Genomic DNA, 18,170 nt, shown 5'->3' on the forward strand with positions numbered 1-18,170 from the left:
TCCCCGGACCTGAAACCAATGCGGTTCAGCTCCGGAGACCCCCTGCACATCTACACTATGAATAAAAATGTATTTTAAATAATTTTTAATGTGCCGATGTTTGCTCAGAGAGAGCAGCGGATCTCTCTCTGCTGCAAACACATCTCGCCAGGGGACGGCTTCTCGGCTTCAAACACAACAGCTCGCAAATGCCCCCCTGAGTTTTTACACGGCATTGCAGTATTGCAGACAGCGAGAATAAAATGCTTTAATCACAGCCGCGAAAATAACGCAATTCACCCCGGGCGAAAACGACACAAAATCGCACATAACCGGGATAATCTGAAATTCGCAGAGCTAGCCGAGTTAGAATAAAGTGTGTCGCCACTGTAGAAACCGGCTGGCTCTTTGTTCGGGTGGCTTTGCCTGTAGCCATCTCTAGTGATTTAGGAAGGCTTTGGTATATAGTGAGCAGGGAAAAGCTTGAATCTGCCACTTATCTTTATTTTATAAATGCCGGCGGGTCAGGAGCACTGGAATCAGGACTCCATTCACACCAGCGTCGAGCATGCGCTCGAGGTTTCCTCTTTTACCCTTTGGGAAGCCCACAAATCAGTGATAAGCGGCAAATTGATTGGCCTGGCTTCTCGGGAAAAAAAGAAAAAACAAAACAAATTGAAATACTAACACAAAAATGATCAGAGCTAGAATTTATTCACAAGTCAAACCCCTCCCGGAAAAATTACAGGCAAATAATCTCCGTGAGGGGCGAACTAAACCTTTTGTTTGTGTCAAACGCAGAAAGAGCTATAAGATGGACTCAACAGAAATACTATGAAAAAAGTAATAGATAGAATGTTGGCACGTAAATTAAAGCAAAAACAAGCTAAAGCTAAAATTCATAACATCTACACTAAAAATGGCTCAGTATCTCACAACCCCAAAATTATAAGTGATGCATTTAGGGACTACTACACATCCCTTTACAATCTACCAGGCCCAGTGGGAGACTCGGCTAAAGAGAAAAGAGCAATAAAAATGTGAAATTATCTAGCAGAATTCCGACTCCCCACTCTAGACCCAAATGACATCACAAACCTTGAAAAAACTATAGAGCCCCTGGAAATTATGGAACCAATAAAATCCCTGAAAATTGTGAAGGCCCCTGGTCCGGATGGATGTTCTAATCTTTATTACAAGAAATATTCCACAACTCTCCTCCCATTTCTTACCAAAGTATTCAATGAGATGCTACTAGGCCTTCCCCCTCCTTGAGATATGTTTCAAGCTACCATAGTGGTAATCCCCAAAGAGGGGAAAGATCCTCTGCTGTGTTCTAGCTACAGACCTATTTCGCTATTAAATACAGACCTAAAACTATACGCAAAGATCCTGGCCAACAGATTAAATAGTATCCTCCCTAAATTGGTTAATCTGGACCAGGTGGAGTTTGTCCTGGGCAGACAAGCCCTTGACAACACAAGGAGGACAGTGAATCTAATACACGTAGCAAATCTCACAAAGTGCCCATCTCTATTACTCTCTTTAGACGCTGAAAAAGCGTTCGATCGATTAGATTGGCAGTTTATGTCGGCTACGCTATCGCAGATGGGATTCACAGCCAAAATTTTAAATAGTATAAACACTCTATACTCCACACCAACGGCCACTGTGAGGACGAACAGCTCTTTGTCTGACCCCTTTTCAATATTAAATGGAACCAGGCAGGGTTGACCGCTCTCACCTTTGTTGTTTGCCTTAGCCACAGAACCATTAGCATGCCAGATAAGGATGAACCCCAATATTGTGGGTATTTCTGTTGGCCAGGAAGAATTCAAAATAGTTCTTTTTGCGGACGATATACTATTGATGCTTTCAAAACCTCTCACATCCCTCCCTAACCTTTTTCATGTTCTATTAGAATTCGGCTCACTTTCAGGTTATAAAATTAATCATTCCAAATCCATGGCCTTAGTTTAAACCTCCCTAAAGAATTAGTAAAATTACTCCAACTAAATTTTGACTTTAAATGGAATGCGAACCATATTAAATATCTAGGGGTTCAATGAACTAAAAATTATTCAACTTTATACAACGCAAATTTTAAACCCTTTTTTGACCAGATAGTCAAGGACGTAGCCACTTGGAACCCATATATAATATCCTGGTTTGGGAGAATAACCACTATTAAAATGAATATTTTACCTCGACTCCTCTACCTCTTTCAAACTCTCCCGGTTAAAATCTGTCAGAAAGATCTAAATAATATTCAGAAGAAAATGTTGAAGTTTGTCTGGCAAAACAAGCGACCTAGAGTTCGCAAAGATATTCTTTATAAATCCAAATTAGAAGGAGACTTAGCTCTTCCGAACTTACAAAACTACCATAGAGCAGCTCAATTAGGGCAACTTGTTAGCTGGCATTCAAACCCAACCGAAAGGAGGTGGGTCGAGATAGAGGATTTGATTTGTTCCCTACGCAAAATAAAAAATCTTCTCTGACTCAACAAAAAACCTAGACCACCCGAGAGTTTCAAGAACCCGGTGATATCCTTTGCCTGTAATTTCTGGGACTCCCTCAAATCCAAGTTTCAACTAACTGGTACCCCTTCCCTCATGCAATCCTTATTCTCGGACCCCTCCCTTCCTTTTTACACAGAGAACCCGCTCTCCCATACCTGGGTTCAAAAAGCACTCACGAGAGTCAAGGATATTCTCACTCAAGGGAAAGTCCCCCCATTCGCTTCTTTACAAACGAATCACGACATTCCCTCTTCCGATTTTTTCAGATTTCTCCAGGTTAGGCATTATATCCAATCAGTCTACAAATGAAGCCAACCCCATGCTTTAACTCTGTGTGAGGACTGGTGTCTACACCAGCCCCACACAAAGGGCATTACCTCCAGAATATATCAAAGTTTATCCTCTATCATGAGCAATCAAACCCCCGATAACTATATGGTATTCTGGGGAAAAGATCTTAACGTCTGTATAGATCTCGATACCTGGAAAGACATCTGGGAAGCTGCCTCTAAAAATTAATTGTGCGTTGTAATAAAAGAGAATATTTACAAGTTAATATTCAGATGGTACTGTATATGACTCCTGCCAGGCTGCACTCTTTTCTCCCAAGGGTCTCCCCTCTGTATTGGCGTGGTTGTGGTGAAGTGGGGAATATTCTGCACATATTCTGGTCATGTCCCAAAATCCAACAAACATGGACGGAAGTGTTCACCTTAATACACAAGATCCTAGAAATCACTGTCCCACATGACCCAGTATATATATTGCTAGGCAAGCCAATAGCCAATATTCCCCGAAAAAAAGCTAGAGTACTAGCCCAAATATTAAACGCTACACGGTGTACAATTGCCAAAAATTGGAAACAACCTGCCCCCCCCCATCCTTAAACCAAATAAATAACAAAATTTGACATATAGTTTATATGAAAAAACTCTCAGCCTATCTGAACGGCTCTACCTCGCAATTCTCTGAGATTTGGGCTCCTTGGTTTCGCCATGCAGGTATATCCCCATATATAGATTAGAATACTTGGAACAGAGTGATACATATGACAATTAAATTGTTGTGTACAATGCTATATTTTTACAAATGCTACCCCTTCCCCCCCCCCTCCGCGATCCCCCCTTTATCTGTTATATGTTTTGTTAATTTTTCTTTCATATGTAAAAAAAAAAATGCTCAATAAAAATTTAAGTAATAATAAAATAAAAAAAAAAATCAGACCCAGAAGACTCATAATAGATCCAATATACTATAAAAAATTTAAAACAGCCTGATCTTAGAATAAGAGTATTAATAACTTTATTCCATATAGCGATTTTCTCCCAATGGGACTCAAAGCGCTTCTTATTACAGTACTGTAGAGAGCACTGAACACAGCACAAATTCATTTTTGCAGACACAGTACTCTTGGACACAGATTGGTGATTAGGGGGCTTATTCTATATCAGCAAAAGCGGCCAAACTGGAACATCCTGTACTATAAACCATATAACCCTATAGCCGAAGTGGCAGCATGACAGTCCCTGTTGTATATTTTTTAAATGGTCCAACTTCAATATTGTCTTTTTTTTAAAATGAAAAAAGAAGAACAAATAGTGATAAAGTGTCCTTAGGAGCAGATTTCCGGTCATGTCCCAGACATTTGGACACAACCGTTTTGCCGCGACCAAGTCACCGCCAGCGTTTAGCCGCCACTTATCTCGGCACAGGAACATCTCACCACTGGCCATTTTGCCACTAGGTAAGCCCCTAACTTTACCCTAACAACCCTAATCTTACACCTTACCCTAAACCCATACCCTAAAAATGTAGACACTAATCTTAAAACGCCTTACCCTAAATCCCTTACCCTAAAGCCCCTTATCCTAATTCCCTCCCCCTAAAAAGAACTTGCCTTGTTGGGGAAGCGGCCGGCAGCTGAGTGTCGGCGGCTGCAGTAAAGAGTCCCTCTTCGGCCAAATGATTCCTCACATTTACATCTCTCAGTCAGGTCCTCTAAACCTGCCCTCCCCCCTAATCATTCAGCAAATCGTGTGTCCATTGCAGCCAGGGATTCTGGGTATGGGCAACCAGGGACTCTGGGTATGGGCAACCAGGGATTCTGGGTATGGGCAACCAGGGACTCTGGGTATGGGCAACCAGGGATTCTGGGTATGGGCAACCAGGGATTCTGGGTATGGGCAACCAGGGATTCTGGGTATGTACAACCAGGGACTCTGGGTATGTGCAAACATGGACTCTGGGTATGTGCAACCAGGGACTCTGGGTATGTGCAACCAGGGACTCTGGGTATGTGCAACCAGGGATTCTGGGAATGTGCAACCAGGGACTCTGGGTATGTGCAACCAGGGACTCTGGGTATGTGCAAACATGGACTCTGGGTATGTGCAACCAGGGACTCTGGGTATGTGCAACCAGGGACTCTGGGTATGTGCAACCAGGGATTCTGGGAATGTGCAACCAGGGACTCTGGGTATGTGCAACCAGGGACTCTGGGTATGTGCAACCAGGGACTCTGGGAATGTGCAACCAGGGACTCTGGGTATGTGCAACCAGGGATTCTGGGTATGTGCAACCAGGGACTCTGGGTATGTGCAACCAGGGATTCTGGGAATGTGCAACCAGGGACTCTGGGTATGTGCAACCAGGGACTCTGGGTATGTGCAACCAGGGATTCTGGGAATGTGCAACCAGGGACTCTGGGTATGTGCAACCAGGGACTCTGGGTATGTGCAACCAGGGATTCTGTGTATGTGCAACCAGGGATTCTGGGTATGTGCAACCAGGGACTCTGGGAATGTGCAACCAGGGACTCTGGGTATGTGCAACCAGGGACTCTGGGTATGTGCAACCAGGGATTCTGGGTATGTGCAACCAGGGATTCTGGGAATGTGCAACCAGGGACTCTGGGTATGTGCAACCAGGGACTCTGGGAATGTGCAACCAGGGATTCTGGGTATGTGCAACCAGGGACTCTGGGAATGTGCAACCAGGGACTCTGGGTATGTGCAACCAGGGACTCTGGGAATGTGCAGCCAGGGATTCTGGGTATGTGCAACCAGGGATTCTGGGAATGTGCAACCAGGGACTCTGGGTATGTGCAGCCAGGGATTCTGGGTATGTGCAACCAGGGATTCTGGGAATGTGCAACCAGGGACTCTGGGTATGTGCAACCAGGGATTCTGGGAATGTGCAACCAGGGACTCTGGGTATGTGCAACCAGGGAATCTGGGTATGTGCAACCAGGGACTCTGGGAATGTGCAACCAGGGACTCTGGGTATGTGCAACCAGGGATTCTGGGTATGTGCAACCAGGGACTCTGGGTATGTGCAACCAGGGACTCTGGGTATGTGCAACCAGGGATTCTGTGTATGTGCAACCAGGGATTCTGGGTATGTGCAACCAGGGACTCTGGGTATGTGCAACCAGGGACTCTGGGTATGTGCAACCAGGGAATCTGGGTATATGCAGCCAGGGACTCTGGGTATGTGCAACCAGGGACTCTGGGTATGTGCAACCAGGGACTCTGGGTATGTGCAACCAGGGATTCTGTGTATGTGCAACCAGGGATTCTGTGTATGTGCAACCAGGGATTCTGGGTATGTGCAACCAGGGACTCTGGGTATGTGCAACCAGGGAATCTGTGTATGTGCAACCAGGGAATCTGGGTATATGCAGCCAGGGATTCTGGGTATGTGCAACCAGGGATTCTGGGTATGTGCAACCAGGGACTCTGGGAATGTGCAACCAGGGAATCTGGGTATATGCAGCCAGGGATTCTGGGTATGTGCAACCAGGGATTCTGGGTATGTGCAACCAGGGACTCTGGGTATGTGCAACCAGGGATTCTGGGTATGTGCAACCAGGGACTCTGGGAATGTGCAACCAGGGACTCTGGGTATGTGCAGCCAGGGATTCTGGGAATGTGCAGCCAGGGATTCTGGGAATGTGCAACCAGGGATTCTGTGTATGTGCAACCAGGGAATCTGGGTATGTGCAACCAGGGACTCTGGGTATGTGCAACCAGGGACTCTGGGAATGTGCAACCAGGGACTCTGGGTATGTGCAACCAGGGACTCTGGGAATGTGCAGCCAGGGACTCTGGGTATGTGCAACCAGGGATTCTGGGTATGTGCAACCAGGGACTCTGGGAATGTGCAACCAGGGATTCTGGGTATGTGCAACCAGGGACTCTGGGTATGTGCAACCAGGGACTCTGGGAATGTGCAACCAGGGACTCTGGGAATGTGCAACCAGGGACTCTGGGAATGTGCAACCAGGGACTCTGGGTATGTGCAACCAGGGATTCTGTGTATGTGCAACCAGGGATTCTGGGTATATGCAGCCAGGGACTCTGGGTATGTGCAACCAGGGACTCTGGGTATGTGCAACCAGGGACTCTGGGTATATGCAGCCAGGGACTCTGGGTATGTGCAACCAGGGATTCTGGGTATATGCAGCCAGGGACTCTGGGTATGTGCAACCAGGGACTCTGGGTATGTGCAACCAGGGAATCTGGGTATATGCAGCCAGGGATTCTGGGTATGTGCAACCAGGGACTCTGGGTATATACAGCCAGGGATTCTGTGTATGTGCAACCAGGGATTCTGGGTATGTGCAACCAGGGACTCTGGGTATGTGCAACCAGGGATTCTGTGTATGTGCAACCAGGGAATCTGGGTATATGCAGCCAGGGATTCTGGGTATGTGCAACCAGGGACTCTGGGTATGTGCAACCAGGGAATCTGGGTATGTGCAACCAGGGACTCTGGGTATGTGCAACCAGGGACTCTGGGAATGTGCAACCAGGGACTCTGGGAATGTGCAGCCAGGGATTCTGTGTATGTGCAACCAGGGACTCTGGGTATGTGCAACCAGGGACTCTGGGAATGTGCAACCAGGGACTCTGGGAATGTGCAACCAGGGACTCTGGGAATGTGCAACCAGGGACTCTGGGAATGTGCAACCAGGGACTCTGGGAATGTGCAACCAGGGACTCTGGGTATGTGCAACCAGGGATTCTGTGTATGTGCAACCAGGGACTCTGGGTATGTGCAACCAGGGATTCTGTGTATGTGCAACCAGGGACTCTGGGTAGATCAATGCTTTTCAGTGCTTCCCAAATTCTGCTTCTTCTTTTTCCTATATACACACGAGATGCACCAACAATCAAACTCGTATTGGATATGTGGTGGAAGTACTGTAGGCATCACAACCCTTGTTTTAAAATACCCTTTTTAACCCGACAGACACCTAGGTCAGGGGTGGCAAAATCCAGTTCTCAAGGGCCACAAACAGGTAAGGTTTTCAGTATATCCCTGCTTCGGAACAGGTGGCTCAGTCAAAGACTGAGCCTCTGAGAGCCACCTGTGCTGAAGCAGGGACGGATTAAGCTACCTGTGCTGAAGCAGGGAATGATTGCACCACCTTTGCTGAAGCAAGGATATTCTGAAAACCTGACCTGTTGGTGTCCCTTGAGGACTGGAGCTGCCCACCCCTGCGTATGTTTTTTTTTTTTTTTAAATAGTAGAACTGTGTAACTCCATTTTTAAGCCAAAGTACAGGGCGTGTCCTGCATATCAAACACATGCACAGTTTCACTTTCAATTAGATCTCAGGTCCCAGAAAAAAGAGAACAATAATCTGAGAGTCCGGACGTGGGCAGGACTGTACGTCCCTGATATTGTGAAACAGAAGGAGAGGGAACTTCTAAATCAGCAGCAATCGGTGTTATTCGTATTTCCCGGTTACAAGGTAAGAATATACTTTAACTGAGGTGAGCAACCGTACAGCTCTGTATATATGTATCAAGTATGTATGTACAGTATGTTTCAAGGGAGAAAAATATAAACGTGTGTGTTTAAATGCAGAATGTGTAAATGCAGGCAACAGAAATCTGGGGTCCAGGACAAATGAAGGGAGCAGCCCCTCCCCTATAATGCATATGAATAAAAAAGAGAGATTGTTGTAGCTAATTATATCATAGGAAACAGAGAACATGTGAATAGGGTTAATACAAAACTAACTAAAAAAAAACCTCTCTACCAGCGCTTGATCCAAGTGATAGACTAATTGGTGTGATAACAACAATTGAGTGATTACAATGTGATTACATATGCAGCCAAGGGGGCAATAAACAATGGATTGTTCAAATCCAATACCATACAGATACAAATACAAAAAATGTCCCCGGCGCAAAGTGTGGTGATGATAATTACAGTACCATATCGAAAGACAGTCCTGTTTGAAAAGTCCTGTTTGAAAGTCAGATCAGGTCTCCTGAGGAAGTGATGTAGCGTCACGAAACGCGTAGAGAGGAGGAGCCTAGTACAGTGCACGTTGTAAGCTGTCACCTGCGTTGCATCTCGTGGTGTGGGGAGAACTTCGGGCGCTGCGCCGCTGACGTCATCGGTTGGCGCGCGACGTCGTGAACAACACACCATTGAGTGGACACAGGCTGCGGACGGCATTCTTGAGCGGCATGTTTGCCCTCGCAAAATGTGAGTGTAACATCGCTGCTTTTTAACATTGTTAAATAAAATTTGCGGAGTACACTAGGCTGTCTTTCAATTTTCTCCAACCACGGTTGTTGCGGTGTATGTTGCTACTGGGACGACGCAGACCGAGTTGAAGAGAGCCGCCTTAGGAACCACGAGGGGCCCGTGGAGATCAAGGTGGAGGAAGAGAGCCAAAGAACAGATTCTCTCCCCCGAATGAACAAGAAAATATCCTGTAAGTAGGGATTTTCCTCTTCAGGTTGGGGCAATTGAGTCTGTATACTGCGCAATGGTGTGTTTTCTTTATCTGTTATTGCAGACAACATAAGGGAACACGCCTAGAGGAAAATCTACCTCACATTGTTGATGAATCATTCTACTACCAGGACTGACTTTTCAAACAGGACTGTCTTTCGATATGGTACTGTAATTATCATCACCACACTTTGCGCCGGGGACATTTTTTGTATGTGAATAGGGTTGCCAGGTGTCCGGTTTTCAATTTCAATTTTTGCGGCGGAGGGCTGGCAGCGCGAGGGCGGCGCGACGGCAGGCGCGGCTGGAAGTGCTGGCCTCTTACTGAGACTGGAGGAGGGCCACGGACTGTGGCCGTGCACAGTCAGTAGCACTCGTGGGCCAGGATGAGCTGAGGAGATGATGGGGGGCCGGGATGAGCTGAGGTGAAGATGATGGGGGGCCAGGATGAGCTGAGGAGATGATGGGGGGGCCAGGATGAGCTGAGGAGATGATGGGGGGCCAGGATGAGCTGAGGTGAAGATGATGGGGGGCCGGGATGAGCTGAGGTGAAGATGATGGGGGGCCAGGATGAGCTGAGGAGATGATGATGGGGGGCCAGGATGAGCTGAGGAGATGATGGGGGGCCAGGATGAGCTGAGGAGACGATGGGGGGCCACGATGAGCTGAGGAGATGATGGGGAGCCTGGATGAGCTGAGGAGATGATGGGGGGCCTGGATGAGCTGAGGAGATGATGGGAGGCCAGGATGAGCTGTGGTGATGGTGATGGGGGTCCAGGATGAGCTGAGATGATAATTGGGGAGGTGGGGGTATATTTTATATGTATTGGGGAGGTGGGGATATTTTTAAAATGTATTGGGGAGGTGGGGGTATTTTTTAATATGTATTCGGGGGGCATGAGGGTCCAGTATTGTGTCCAGTATTTTTGGACTAGCCACCTGGCAACCCTACAGTACATGTGAATGTAATTAATATTATGTCATGTAGCCCCCTGTACCTCTCAGGAAGGGGTGGAGGCCCAAGGACCTGTGTCTCTCCGCGTGGGCATACCTGGATTGCGAGCCTATTGTAGTACATCCGTATGTGTGCCGGCGTGTGGATCACTGTTACGGCTGTGGCTATCCCAGGTTGCGTGTACCCATAAAGGAACAGCAACTTCTCCATGTGGACCTAGCAAGTCTTCAGCATCTGTGATGTCACCCTCGTCGTGTTGAGATGGTGCGCTGGTGTTAACGCTGAGGAGGCTCCTCATGTAGTCTTCAGTGCGTTGGGTTGGATTCTCTGAAGCTATCCGGTTGTACGTTTGCTCCCCGCCATCCTGCTGCGCGGCTGCTTCTAAGACTTCGGCTTGGGCTATGGCGGCATCGTCCTCTTCCTTGCTTAGGGCTTCTAAGTCCGCATCCAACTCGGCCTTCCTACGTGCAGGGGTTGCGACGGCAGTGACAGTGGCTGCTGTGGCGGCAGCTGTCTGCTCCTCCTCTTCTATGCGCACTCTCTCTGCCCTTATGGCTGCCTCTTTCTGACCATATTCGGCTCTAGCACATGCGGCCTCTGTGGTGGCTCGCACCTTGATAGCGTTTGCGCTTGTGCTAGACATATTAGATTGCGCTGATTTAGCTGACCTTGATGACTGTCTGGAGGCGCTGGAGTGCTTTGATGCGGCCTCCAGTACAAGGTCCTTTCTCCTACTCTCGGCTTCTGTGATAGCGGTCCGCACGCGGCTGTCACGTGTCAGGTCAATGTTACTCTGCAAGTCTCTTTCTTGCAAGCTTTCACGGGTGTTGGCCCTGGTCAAGAAAGGGAAGTATGTCTCTGACAGCTCTTGGTAGCACGAGCTATCAGACCTTAATTGAGTTGTTTCCTGCTCGAGCTGCTTTTCATAATTGCCAGTGCTAGCAACATTGTTTATTTCAAGTGCAGTTTTTAACCAGGCCTTCTCTAACTTGTCATGGTGCGCATCAATGGCAGTTTCATCTTTTTTGCGGGCCTTTTGTGTCAGTGTGATTGTCCGCTTAGGCCTTGTGCCTCCCTGCTGTGACGGATCAGGGGACTCGCGCTTCCCAATGTGTCCCCGTCACCTCTGTTTCCACTGCCTCTAGCCCTCTTTCCTCTCTACCGCATCAATCTTTCCCTTCTTCTCCCCACACCCGTTCCTCTGTGGCGCACCCAGACGCGCGTTCAGGTGTCACGCGCGTTCCCCGCAAGGTGCGCACGCATCCTCAAGCACCCGCTCCCCTCCGCGGCTCTCGACGTCTCTCCATTCCCCCAGCCACCACATTACCTTCTTCCTCCGTCTCTCCAGCCCTCTCGCCTTCCTTGGCGAGCGCCCCCGCGGTGCAGCATCCCTCGCGTTCCCTGGCGCACACGGTGAATGGGCATCAGACCCTTACAGAGGGCGCGTGCACATGCTCCAGTTATCTGCCTTCCCAGAGCTCTAGCTCTGCCCCCCATGGCTTACAAGCCATATCTCTGTGTTATTCCCCTGTCTCCTCCCCTGCTCTTTCTGACCTATCCCTGCAACCTCTCACTCAACCCTCTGCTCCTCCTCTCTTCCCCATTGGTTCTCCCTCCTTTATAACCTCTGTCTGCCCTCTAGCTCATTGCTCTGCGTAGCTTTTCCTGTGACCCCTGTGTGTGCAGTCTCTATGCTTTGCTCCCTTGTTTGTTTCAGCGCTGGTTCCTGTCCCTGCTTCTCTTTGGATCTCCCTGGCTTGAACTCTGCTCTGAATTGGACTACTCTGCTTTCTCCTGCCCTTGAACCTTTGCTTATGGACTCCACTACGCTGCCTTCTCCAATCCTTGAACACTGGCTTACGGACATCACCACGCTGCTCTCTACTATCCTTGAACTCTGGCACACGGACATTACTACCCGACATCTGGCACCCCGGACTTTGCAAGTATACGTTAACCCTTTCTCAACAGGCCCGGCAACGCATTACAACACTCCGGGCACGCCCTCACTGCTGTGGGTGCGTGTTATAACCTTACCCACCTCAGTACTCGGGACTGGCCAGGTCTGCGGGCATACAGGCGTTACACCTGCGCCTGTTGCAGTTGTGCAGCGGTCTCAGTGTCTGAGTTGTCTCTCTCCTGCGTTGTGTCTGGTGAGTGTCTGAGTTCTGCCATGCTGCAGGTGTATGTAGGCCTTGAGTCAGAGCGTGTGGCGTGCGGTCTGTTACCTGTGGCAGCGATGGACAACTGTCTCAGATGGTGCCGGTCCATGTCCTGCAGCAGTCAGCGTAGCGATAGCTGTACTTACAGGTGTCTGTGGCTCTGACCCGTGTCCTGGCGGGTGTCCGGTGGCGTGGCCCTTGGTAGCCCTAGCTGTGGGGACGTGACAGGGGTAGGTGATATGGTTGCACCTCGCTGTGTGGTCGTGCAGAGGGTTGACTCAGGCAGGATAGGAGAGTGATAGCATTTGGATATAATGCACTGATCTGATGTCAGGGCGTGCTCACCACAAACGAGACGGGACCGCGGTGCTGAGGTGGGATAGGATATAACGCCACCCACAGCCACGAGGGCACGTCTTGAGAGTAGAGTGGTCTGGGAGTCCGGATCGGGGCAGGAGAGGTACGGATGGTAGAGGGTGCTGTATGCAAAGTCCGGGGTTAGAGATAAGGACGTAATCGTTTACTGTTTGCCAGGATCGGGATTCCAGAGGTGCGGAGAGTCGTGTTGCCGTATGCCGAGTTCGGGATGCCAGAGGTGCGGGTAGACGTAGCGGAAGCCGGTTCGGTACACGAGGAGGACTGCAAAACAAGACAGGACAAGACAGGACTAGGGAGGCAGAGAGTGATGAGAACAACTGGTTCTATGCTCAGCCAACGAGTCAGTGACACTGTTAGGTATATATAGGAGAGCGGGTCCAATGGCAGCGCAGCAAGGTAGGGGTGTGTGGAAGGGCCAGGCTACGGCAGGGATAGGTCCAGCATGAGTCCCAGGGGAGGAGCCATAAAGCCCAGTAGTCAGACTGCATTGGATTGCAGCAATGGTTTGAGGTGCTGTGCCTTTAAGGGGTTGGTGCGGCTCCGTGTGGCCGCGCCTCTGTGTAGCTGTGCTTGCGGCCGCGTGACCGAGCGTAGCCGCTGGACCGAGAGTAGAAGGGGAGTTTTGGCGTGCGCGCGCCCACGTGGAGTAGTGATCGGCGTTCCGGAGAGAGGCTGCCTGCGTGCCGCGGGAGGACCCGTCGGAGCTGCCGGTAAGTGAGGAGCACGCCGAGGGCGGCATGACTCCCAGACCCTTACATCTGTGTGGCAGTGCTGCTGCTCTTTGGACTGTAGCTGTGTAACACTGCTGCTTGTTTTGCTGTATAGAGGCTGCTGCTCTGTGTAGCTATGTAAAGCAGTTTGCTTGTTTAGCTGTATAGAGGCTGCTGCTCTGTGTAGCTATGTAAAGCAGTTTGCTTGTTTAGCTGTATAGAGGCTGCTGCTCTGTGTAGCTGTATAAAGCTGTTGTGCAGTACCTGATCTTCCAGAAAGCTGTGTTACTGCAGCTTGTTTCTCGGCATTATGGCTGTGTAAGCTGGAGCTTTCTGTGTTGACCCCAAAGCATACGGTCTCCGTTTTGACTTTTCTGGAACCACAGGGTCACATGCAGGATATGAATGAGGCCAGATAGCTGAACTCGTCCCCTTTTGAAAGCACACCAATTGCTTTTATATTTTCTTAACTTTATTGGGGAAGTCACAAAAATCAAAGGTACATGTAGATGGTATTGTGTGGTGAGAGAGTGCTTCTCTAGGTGAAGGTGCTTTGGTATGGAGGGAAGGTCAAAACGGATTGCCTTGCAAGGGAGTAGATAGAAGAAGGTGTACTCACTCAGGCTGCTGATGTAGAAAAGGAAGTGTGGGACTCTTTGGAGACAGGAACAGTCTCAGGACCAAACTACTGTCAGCAGAGGATTGGTAGGTTGCCAGGTAGCAGTTACACAGGCACTGTTTGGTTTCAGAGCAGGGAAAGCATGCAACTGACATAAGGAGAGCTGGCAGTCAGAGAGCTGCAAAGGGTGCAACAGAAATAAACAATCCTGTTCCAGGACAACAAGTATTTGGTTAATATAAACCCTATTGGATATTTAAGAAAAGACTGGTTTTGATTCAAGAAGGTTATCATGGAAAAACTATGGAATTTCTGTAATTATCATGGTGGTTCCCAAACGTGTACACACACACACACACACACACTTGCTAGGACATTTGGACATTTCCCTTGAGTCACAAGCGTGTGATGAAACGCGTTTGGGCACGCGAGATACATTAGATGGAAGCTGCATTTTCACCACGTGGAGAAATTAGAAGCAACTTGCTCCAGACTGTTCAACCTGGAGATGTCCCCACATATACGTAGTGTTTATCTGAAACTGCTGTCCTGTATCGAGTCATGAACTCTGAGGGATTTTGCCATTGTATGCAGCATACGAACCAACATTGTTCCATCCACTGACTGGTAACCCAGAGAAAAGAGAAAAGGCAGAGTATAAGCTCCAGGGGAATCACAGTAATAATTTATATTATCGGGTAAACAAGTGGCATAAGTACTTACAGGTTCTGTTGCTGAATCACAAGCCCAAGTTATCGAGGAGGAAGAAAACCAAAGAGACCAATCAGTGATTTGAAGATCAAATCGCCAGGTACTGTGAGAGAGCAAATATGTTATTCTCACAGCGTAATCTGGGCTATAGGATTTGACCCTGTGTTCGATGCAGTATGCGGTGTGGGGCAGTGCTGCCAAATGGATGACACCGTCTCCCCCTCGATGGGCGCAACGCTGGATCAGCGGGAGGCAAAAGTTGAACCAGTACTGCCTTAGTACGTCGCTCCAATCACAGGTAGGTATCCAATAAGAACAAAGAGGATTGGTAAAATAAAAAAGATTTAATGAATTACAATAAAAAAACATGAAATAACAAACAAAAACGGACAAATGGATCAGAATGGCTGTGCTTCCATTCTCTTCAAGATGAAGTCACAAAAACCAACACGACTGCCATCACGTTACTTTTGCCAATCAGATTGGCGTCATGTTAAAGGGAAAGGAAGCACAGTCTTTCTGATTGGCTGGCTTCCCTTCCTGTACATGACGTCACTGTCACGGGAGACCAATGCTTTTAACACCAAAATACCCGGATCCTTTGATTGAGCAAAGCAAGAGATAAAATAAATTGTGATTTATTTACAGAATGAACATACACAGCTTGATTTACAATTATAACGGAAAATACACTTACTCTGGGGACTCAGGTACAAAACTCATCTCTCCTAGTTGCAAAACAAACAGCAAAATAATCCAGGCAGCTTTTCCTTCAAGTATCCTCTTCCTGCTGGAGATTTGTAATTGGACATTTAGCCTCTGAGAATCTTAGGTGAATCTGTTACATGATGGAACATAGATGGAACTGCCTCCCCATGGGCTGCAGATTTTTTTATGCACTAAACAGGCCTATACTTAACCCATGCAGCCAATCTACTCCGTGGGAATAATTCCTTCCCCCTATCACGGAGTTGCCATTACTTTGCAACCTGGCAGAGGGGTTTCTCAGTCTGCTCTGGGCATGTGCCAGCTTTGCACCTTGGCCGCTTAGTATATGAGTCCTGTCCCCTCTACCTGGCGCTGCTCAGTCTGGAAAAGGGGGGACAACGTGCCAGATGGCTTATTGAAGTCTCTTCCTTCAGCCCTCCTTGCTAACAAAGGATTTAACACCTCCATATCCTGGATGGCCTTTGAAGCTTAGGGCGGAGTAGCCCCCTCTGTTTCCTATGCAAATGGACCTTCATCCACACTGAATGTCTTCCTCTGAACATTACTTTCATAAACATATAAACCTTGGGGGCGTTTTTTCATCAATTTTATGACTTTATAAAAATTGCGTGATAACCTTTTTAGTGATTTTACTCCAGCAGCGCTCACGTCAAAACTCAGAGCTCTAGGACGTTCCTAGCCAATGTTAGCTATACGCTATGCTGCAAGCTGCTGCGTTTTAAAAGCTTTTTTTACTTTGCGCGGTTATAGGGAAACCTGGACGCAATAGCTCATACATTTTACCTTAGGATATCGTCCCCTTATACCTAGCGGGACACACACCGGCATTTGTAATACCTTTACACTAACTCTGCCATTACTGGGCTGCAGAGCTGACACTCTACACTTTAACGTAAACCCCTATAACTCTCTTCACCTTTATACCTGGTGAGAGATGTACGGAACCCCTCACTGGGTCCTGGGGTTTGGGCATTTACTCGGGACCTGTACTTTAACCCAGTTCCCTGCCCGGTCTTCCTGCCTGGTCTGTGCTGAAGCAGGGAGATTTGGCGGTGAGCTGCAAACTGCTTTCTAGGTAGGATTTTATCTGGTGGTCTGTGTTCCTCATGTCCTCAGGAATCTGGGGAGATTCCTGAGTGCATGTTTTGGGGTAACCTGTAACATTGACCCTCTTCTACCCAAACACACCCTGACAACAGCTTACCATAAAATCACCCCTGACTCTCACACCTTGCACATCTCCGCTGGTTAGCACTCCTGGAACAGTAAAAACACAAATATATCTTTATTACACATGCAGTTACATACCACAATTGGGTTGAAGAGCTGACACCCACAATCCCCAATATGCTTTGGGGTACCCAGCCGGGCATAAAGCCTTTATTTACTGGCCTGGGCACCCTCCACCGTCACATCAAAAAAAAAAAGGTACATGGTTATCCAAGCGAATCAGATGGCGTGGGAACCATTTGCCACTCTTGTGTGACGTCACAGGCAGTATAATAGCCTGTGCAGCCTCATTTGACACCAAGAGACAGGGGGTGCCCAATGCTGCATCCAATTGACAAAACATATAAAGTAAAATACTTCAATAATAATAACTCCCACACCCACCACAAAGTGAATATATATTTATGTCAACCAGAGAGCTACTGAGCGTGGCAATTGTATATAACAAGAGACAGGGGGTGCCTAATGCTGCATCCAATTGACAAAACATATAAAGTAAAATACTTCAATAATAATAATTGGTTATTTAGTTAACCCTTTGGCCAAAGGCGTCACACAGAGGTAAAAGGAAGTGTTCACAGTGTAGTGTAGGACCTGCATTATTTTGGTTATACCTTGACGTTGGTATGCAGGCTTATGATGCCTTTGGCCAAAGGGTTAACTAAATAACCAATTATTATTATTGAAGTATTTTACTTTATATGTTTTGTCAATTGGATGCAGCATTGGGCACCCCCTGTCTCTTGTTATATACAATTGCCACGCTCAGTAGCTCTCTGGTTGACATAAATATATATTCACTTTGTGGTGGGTGTGGGAGTTTGAGCTTGCTGGGTATCTGTGTTAACCTATGTCATTTGACACCAAGAAGCTGAGGAGTGAAGACCTCCTCCCCAACAGGATTACAATGGTTTTGTATTGGTGGGTAGAACATATTGCAATTTTTTATTGGGGGGCAATTGCCCCCAATAAACCTGCTATTGTGCCTTAACCCCTTCATTGCTTTAACGGATAGCCGCTACGGTAATGAAGCTGCTTTAATGTAATTTTTATTAATAGTGTGCGGGAGCAGGGGGTCTCCTGAGCTGAAGCGCTTTGATTTCTGCCTCAGGCACCCCTTGCTTCCCGAGTTACAGGCCCCGGTATTGTGCATCAGGTGTCAGTATCGCGGCCATTTGTAAATCATCCGCGTTACGTGACCGGAGGATTTAAATAATGAAGGAGATACCAGCACCCCAAATCTGGGCCTGTAACTCGTTAAGCAGGGGATCCCCGAGGCTGAAATCAATCCGGTTCATCTCAGGAGACCCCCTGCTCCCGCACACTATTAATAAAAATTACATTAAAGCAGCTACATTACCATAGCGGATAGCACTACGGTAATGACTTATTTTTAATTGTTATGGGTGTTTTGATACT

The 18,170-nt window shown here is 47.8% G+C and overlaps 1 protein-coding gene and 1 long non-coding RNA gene across 7 annotated transcripts in view; one reads left to right on the top strand and one right to left on the bottom strand.

Annotated features, from left to right (window-relative positions):
- Positions 1-8,138: 8,138 nt before the first annotated feature.
- LOC142465569 (uncharacterized) overlaps positions 8,139-18,170 on the top strand; it is a 117,848-nt gene continuing 107,816 nt past the window's right edge. For all 6 annotated transcript variants that reach the window (XR_012787926.1, XM_075569578.1, XM_075569582.1 and 3 more), the window contains exon 1: positions 8,139-8,259. The gene's annotated coding sequence lies outside the window, so the exon portion shown is untranslated. The remainder of the gene's footprint in view (positions 8,260-18,170) is intronic.
- Positions 14,443-15,564, bottom strand: LOC142466246 (uncharacterized). Its single transcript, XR_012788106.1, has 3 exons — positions 15,490-15,564; positions 14,805-14,895; positions 14,443-14,705 (listed from the first exon to the last, which is right to left on the bottom strand). It is a non-coding gene; the product is annotated as an uncharacterized LOC142466246 (long non-coding RNA).

The sequence above is a fragment of the Ascaphus truei genome, chromosome 14, assembly GCF_040206685.1.
Source record: "Ascaphus truei isolate aAscTru1 chromosome 14, aAscTru1.hap1, whole genome shotgun sequence".
In the NCBI taxonomy this organism is placed as follows: Eukaryota; Metazoa; Chordata; class Amphibia; order Anura; family Ascaphidae; genus Ascaphus; species Ascaphus truei.